The sequence below is a fragment of the Arachis ipaensis genome, chromosome B4 (assembly GCF_059453495.1).
Source record: "Arachis ipaensis isolate K30076 ecotype BB chromosome B4, ASM5945349v1, whole genome shotgun sequence".
Taxonomy (NCBI): Eukaryota; Viridiplantae; Streptophyta; class Magnoliopsida; order Fabales; family Fabaceae; genus Arachis; species Arachis ipaensis.
This window is the reverse complement of record NC_142439.1, coordinates 115371899-115378868: the sequence shown is the minus strand read 5'-3', so window position 1 is coordinate 115378868 and position 6970 is coordinate 115371899.

Below are 6970 nucleotides of genomic sequence, written 5' to 3'. Positions count from 1 at the left end.
CTTAGTAAACAACACATTAGTCCTTTAGGACAGGTTTGGTGAACGCAAAAGGTGAAATTCGTAAGTGTACGACGTTGCAGGGAGTTGTGGAACCTTATTTCATGTGAAAGAATTTTGTTGATGTTGGGTTTGTGACCATTAAGATTTGCGAAGTGTTGACGAGGTTGAAAACCTTCGGATGAGTTACTCAATGAAGTACGGTTGAGAATAGTGGAGATAAGTTATGTTGAAGTTTGAATAGTTGAATCTCTGAAGTTGGTATGAGATCAGTAAACGGACATTAAGCACATCGTTTTAACCCCGGCTTATTTTATAAACTTTTTCCACCTTACTTTACCATTACATGTCGAAACATATCATCTTGTACATCAAGCCTATCTTGTAATTTCTATTTCACATCATACTTATACCCTTTAAGTTTTTATGCTATATGAAAATTCTGGTATTTGAAGTGATATAAAAATCTCTTTTATTTTGTATCAATTTTCGAGGACGAAAATTTTTATAAGGTGGGTAGGATGTAAGACCCAGAATTTTTGAATAAATCTTATTATAAATTAATTTCAATTCATTAGAAATTTTATCTTTAGGAATTATTTTATTAAAGCTAATTAAATCAAAAATTAAATCAGGTTTTGATAATTATTTGCTATATTTAAGTTTCAAAATTAGTAGTTATTGGATGACAAGAATATTTATGTGATTTAATTCAAATAATTGATATTTCTATGATTTAATACTTCAAGTTTTAGAAATAAAGAAAATTAATCTTATTATCTTATAAATTCAATTAGAGAATTTGATTTTAAACCAATTAGTATTTTAATACAACAAATAATATTTTAAAATAATTTTGAAGATTAAAATTAGATTTCAAATTAACATTATATACTCTAATTTGATTAAAAATAACTAAAATCTAAATTAAATCCTAAATTGCTAAAACAAAACCATAAGCCTAATTTTTATAAACACTCACACTCACATCTCTCAGTTCACATGCACACACAGCTGCACCCCTTTCCCTACCCTCACTTACCCACAAAAATCCCATCAGAAGGAAAGAAAGAAAAAAAAAAGAAAGCGGAAGAAGGATGGGAACCGAGGAAGGAAGGAGAGGGGGGAGAAGAGTGAGGCGGCGCGGTGGGTGTCACTGCCACCGTCGCCGCCGCTGCTGGCAGAGGAGAGAGGAGATCTGAGAGAGAAGGAGAGTGTCGCGTGGGAGCCGCTGCGTCGCGTCACCGCTGTCGGATCTGTCATCGCGCCGCCGAGGAAGAGAAGAGGAAGACCCGTGAGAGAGGGAGGGGAGGAGGAGCTGTTCGCACCGCCTCCGTCGTGTCACCTGCGCCGTCGCCACCATTCGTCGCGCCGCCACCACGCTGCGCCGCCATCGTCATCATCGCGGGCTGCTGCTACGCGAATGGTCGTCGCTGCCTCTGGGTCCGTCACCGTCAAGGCTGGTCGCGGGTAGAAAAAGGAGAAGAGATCTCCGTTGCCGCCGAGCCAAACGCAGGAGAGAGAAGGAGCCCGCGGGAGAGGAGCTTGTTGCCGCCGCTGCCATGGCTTCCTTGCCATCGCCGTGGTTAGGTAGTCACCGGAGGGAGCCGTCGTTGTCAGCGCCGCCATCGGGGTTACCGCCGCTTCTGCCGCCGGAGAACACCTCTGCCGCCACCGAGATCTACCGCCAGTAAGGTTTTAAGTTGGTTTTTGTTTCCTTTGAATTTCCGGGAGCTCAATCATCGCTGTATGTTTGTTTCAGTCGCCGTTGCCGGAGTTCTGGTCGCCGCTGCCGTTCGAGGTGGCTGCCGGAGCTGCCGCCAAACCGGTTCAGCGACCGCCGCTGTTTCATTTTCTTAGTTTGGTAAGTATTTATGTTCCGGAAACCCGTGTTAATATTCTGTTATGTTTGGTTATAAACTCTGAGGTTCTGGTAACGTAGGGTCGTGTTTTGAGCGGTGCATGTCGCTTTTAAGTTGCTGTGAGTGCTGCAAAAATGATCAGGGACTGAGTTTGCGGTTGCTGTTGATTTCGGGTTAAGAGAAACGGTTTCGTTGGCGCGTTTTGAGTTATGGTTTCGACGAGTTGAGGTAGGGGTTTTTCTTAAATTCTATTTTATATTACAGAGTTGTTATAAATAGATATTGACGCAGGAAGATATACTTTTGTGATTATATTTGTCTTGTGAATGTGATGGTTTGTTAGACTGATTCATTGGTTGCTTGATTGCTTGAGTGAAGTACGGTTGTTGATAAGAAATAGGTTTGAAAAGTTATTTACTTAATTATTATGAAAATTGGTTTTTCTTGGTTTGGAGTTAAAGCGGTTTGATTTTGAGTTGGTCTGATTTGAGAATAATTTGATATGGGAGCTGGTTCAACTCTGGAAAGTGATTGAAATTTAGAAATGGTTTGAGAAATGTTTGGATGGGACCCGAAAAGGGTGGCAGTATCCGAGTTTTAGAGGAGATGCTGCCGAAATTTTATAAAATTAGAAGCTTCATTGAAAGTAGTTATTTTAAAAAAAGGTTTAAGTATTATATGATTTAAAACTACCTCATTTATCAAAGGAAGAGTTATGTTTTGGATTGAGAATTGTTAGTGAACGAAATGGAAAGAAGGATGATTGAGAATTTTCTCTGAAATATGGTTTTTGAATGAAGTTGGAAATGAGGTTTGGAATGATGAATGATTATGATATTAAGAATGTTGAGATATGATCTTTGAATTATTTATATGGCTTATGAATTTGAAATATCTGAGATACGAGGTTCCCTGGATTAAGTGCCGTGGCTTGCCACCACGTGTACCAGGTTGAAAACTCGATACTCTGTTGACCCTACGATGTAAGTGTGTGACCGGGCACTATATAAATTCCCGGGAATGTTACCCCCATTGAGTAATATTGATTATTTGAGAAAAAGCTATGCATAGACTCTTGGGGATGCACGTCGGGGGACAGTCTAAGTACAATTCAGATTTGTCGGGTTGGCTGGATAACCGACAGATGAGCCTCATCAGCCATAGGACAGGCATGCATCATATGCATTTGTATGCTTTGCTTGGGTTTGAACTTGTTTTGGTTTGCCTAATTGCTAAACTGTTCTTAATTGCTACTTGAACTATTTGCTGTAACTGCTACCTACTTGTGTTTTCCTTGTCTGTTTTGCCTGTGATTGTCCTGGCGTGCTACATTTGAGAATGGACTTTGGTGTTGAATTAATGATTGTGTTGTTTGATTGCGAGGTTGGTTTCTGATTGAGATTTTTCATATAAGAAAGCAAAGGTTTTGGATTTTTGATAGATTAAACGTTTCTTTGAAAAGGTTTTGAACGATTACCTACTGGTTTTTAAAAGATTCATAAGGCAATGATAATCACTGAGTTTGAAAACAGTTTTTTTATTAAATATCTTCTTATGACAACTTTGAAACTCAGTGGTGAGTCCGTGTGGTTAGGTTCTCACCCCCTACAGCTTTACCTTTTCAGGAACCGGAAGAAGCGTTATGAAGAGTTACACTGCGTTTGGCTTATATGTTGTTGTATTCATTAGATTATTTTTCTTCCCTCGTCTTTGTTATTACAAGTTTGTAAGAGGGATAGGAATTGTATGTTTTATATGTATAATATAAAGTTATTATGTAAGGAGTCTTGTATATGAATCTATGCCTGCTTGTTTATTTTAGATGAAGTATGTATTTCCGATTTATAAAGTGATCAGCGATACAATGTCGAGTCACAGGCTCCTATTTTATTATTTAGTATGTAAAGTAGTCGTAATACTTCTTGCTATCAGAGTGGCGCAGCCGGAAGCGTGACTACTGATAGTGAGGGTGTTACAAGAAACAAAATAGACAATGATTACAAAAGAAATTGACATAATTTTAGCTTTTCTCCAAGCTAACTTTCTTTGCTTTTTTTCTTAATGGCTTTTTTTTAAATCCTCACATTTATGCCTTTTTTTTTTCATTGAATGAAACAAAGAAAGATAAAATTGAAGAACCAGAATATTCAATAGAGAAACATGAAGGAGAAGAATCAAAACAGCTTGAAAGCAATTAACATAACCCAATTTTAGAACTCTCAAATGTTGCCTTCTATCTTAGCAAAATGCTTCATTTAGTGTAGGTAAATTACTTCTAAAATTTCAAGCTTTGATTGGTGAGAGTGCTAGGTTAACTCAGAATTGTAGGTTCTCTCTCCTTGTCTTAATCTTTGGCTAATTACTCCCTTTATGTATGGGATAATGCTTCCAAAGCTTGATTAGAGGTAAGACTCAACACCTTGAGAATTGAACCAGCTGAGTTCCTCTTCTTCTCTCAAGAAATTGAAGCAAAAAATTAGGGTTGAAAATCAGAGTTGAATGGCACAGAGGAGAGACGGGCAACAACAATAACTTGGTCATGAGACCTTCAATGGATTTGCCAAATCAACACCCTTAATCTTATGATTTGGCCCCAAGTTTTATTTCTAACCCTTGGATGTGAATCAGAAAAAATAACCTCTATTTTCTTCTTCTTACCCGAATTGTAAATGCAGAGAAGAGGTAGCTTTGTCAAGCCATTTGACTTGCACAAGAGTAAAAACAATACAACTTTTTTCTTCTGAAATAGATCAGCCCTTTGATTTGAATATGAAGCTCACATCTGTTCTGGATGGAATATGAAGGTCACAACTATTCTAAATGGAGTAGGATTTACTTACTCCAAACTTGATCATTCTTTGTTCACCAAACATACTACTCGTGGAATCAGCATCATCCTTGTCTATGTGGATGATTTGGTTTAAACAAGTGACGATCTTTGTGAGATTGATCAGATCAAGAGCATTTTTTACGACAAATTCTATATCAAGAACTTGGGTGATCTTCAATATTTCCTTGGCATGGAGGTGGCACGTTCCAACAAAGGCATAGCAATCTTTTAGAGCAAGTAGATAAATGATTTGCTGTGTGATTATGGATTACTTGAATACAAACTCAACTCTACGCCCATGGATTATACTTCGAAACATAGCAAAGACCGTGGAGACATCATTGAAGAGTCCACTGGACACCATTGATAAGGAAGTTGCTTTATTTGACAAACACAAGGCCTAACATTTGCTTCACTGTTGGCAAATTAAGTCAGTATCTTTACCATCTACGGTCGGGACATATGACAATCGCTTTGAGAATATTAAGGCACCATAAAGGGTGTCCAACTATAAGGCTTTATTTCTCTTCTACTTCTGATTAGAATAATGTTGTAGTTTTCCCGACTCAAATTGGGTTTCGTGTAGTTATTCTAGAAGATCGATTTTGGGTTATTGCTTCTTCTATGGCTCTTCCCTCTTCTCGTGAAAGAGCAAAAAGCAATTTACTGTAGTCAAGTCCTCCATGGAAGCAGAATATAGGGCATTGGCTCTTACTACTTATGAGACGCAATGGCTCTTCAATTTATTCAACGAGTTGCATATTTCACTCATCAAATCTATCAATCTTTATTGCGATAATCAATCCACATTGCATTTGGCTTCCAACCCCATGTTTCATGAGAGAACGAAGCACATCGGAATTGATTATCACACCACTAGAAAGAAGACACGAATTGGACTTACCAGACTCCTTCCAGTTGCTACAGCTCGTTGACATCTTGACAAAGCCTTTAGCGCCTGATCTGTTTTCAAAGCTTTATCTCAAACTTGAATTGTGAGACATTTACAATCCAAATTTGTAGGGGACTATTGAAGAATAAACATATCTTGATGTATGCTTAGTTAAATTAATTTTGCAAGGTTATTATTATTGAGGAGTTAGTTGTAATTTTGGTTAACTATAAACTAGGATGAGTTAGTTGCACTAGAAATAGTTTTCTGTTATTCTTAGTATAAATATCAGAACTCTGTAGTATAAAAAGTGTGATTCACTATAATATCAAAATCACTTTCTCAAATACACATGCTTCTTTCATTCATTTCTCTCTCATTTCTATGAGAGCACACATAAATTCATCATTTCATCCGAATATTTGATTAAGGTTATATAAAGATTATATATTTGTTGTTGATGATATTGATGTAATTTAAAGAGTGTCAAAAGGAATTGCATAGTATTTTATAATCTATGTTATTAAATTTAAGTATATTTTTCATATACTCTTATTCTTGTTGATAGAGGGATAACTTCTGAATCCATAAAGACCCTACAAACATACAAATTCAACATGAAGAAAAATAAAAGAAGTGATGACAGGTAACTCAACTGTCGTTAATGGGTGGTATGTCTATTATTTTTTTTCATTACCCTTGATGGACTACCTAAAGTACAGTTGTAACATCACAATCAATCCTATCTTAATTAAATGATTTTTAGGTTTTTTTTATCTGATAGATATTGTAACTTTGTTATTAATATTGTGAGTTTAATAAAATACTTTACTTTAAATTTTAGCATATTTATATTTTATATGTTATGTAAAAGTAAGAATACTTGTTGGTAAAACAAATTTTGATATTAAAAAAATGTTACCAATCATGTAACAATAATGAGTATAATTAAGAAAAAACTTTAGTTTTAACGACAATAATAATGTCAACCAAAAGTAATTACAAGATAATTCTAGAACTAATTTTAATAGCCATAAATGTTCCGAGAATAATAGTCACTAAAAATTATTAAAAAAATTTTAGTCACTAAAAAAGTATTTACTAATGATTGTTATGATTATTATTAAAATATTTTAGTAACAAAACATAGTATAACACTATAACTAATGTCAAATTATCAATAAATATATTAATGTTATTTTTATTACAACTGAAAACAAAACAATTTTTCACTAAAAGTGATCTTTCTTCTAGTAACAAATAAAAATGTCGTCCTGATAATAAAACATGATGATCAATTTATGTTTTATTTATAGTATGCTACTCATCATTGTTTCATTTGTTTGGGCAAATTATATAGTTGTGCTTCTTGGACTATTATTCTTCTTT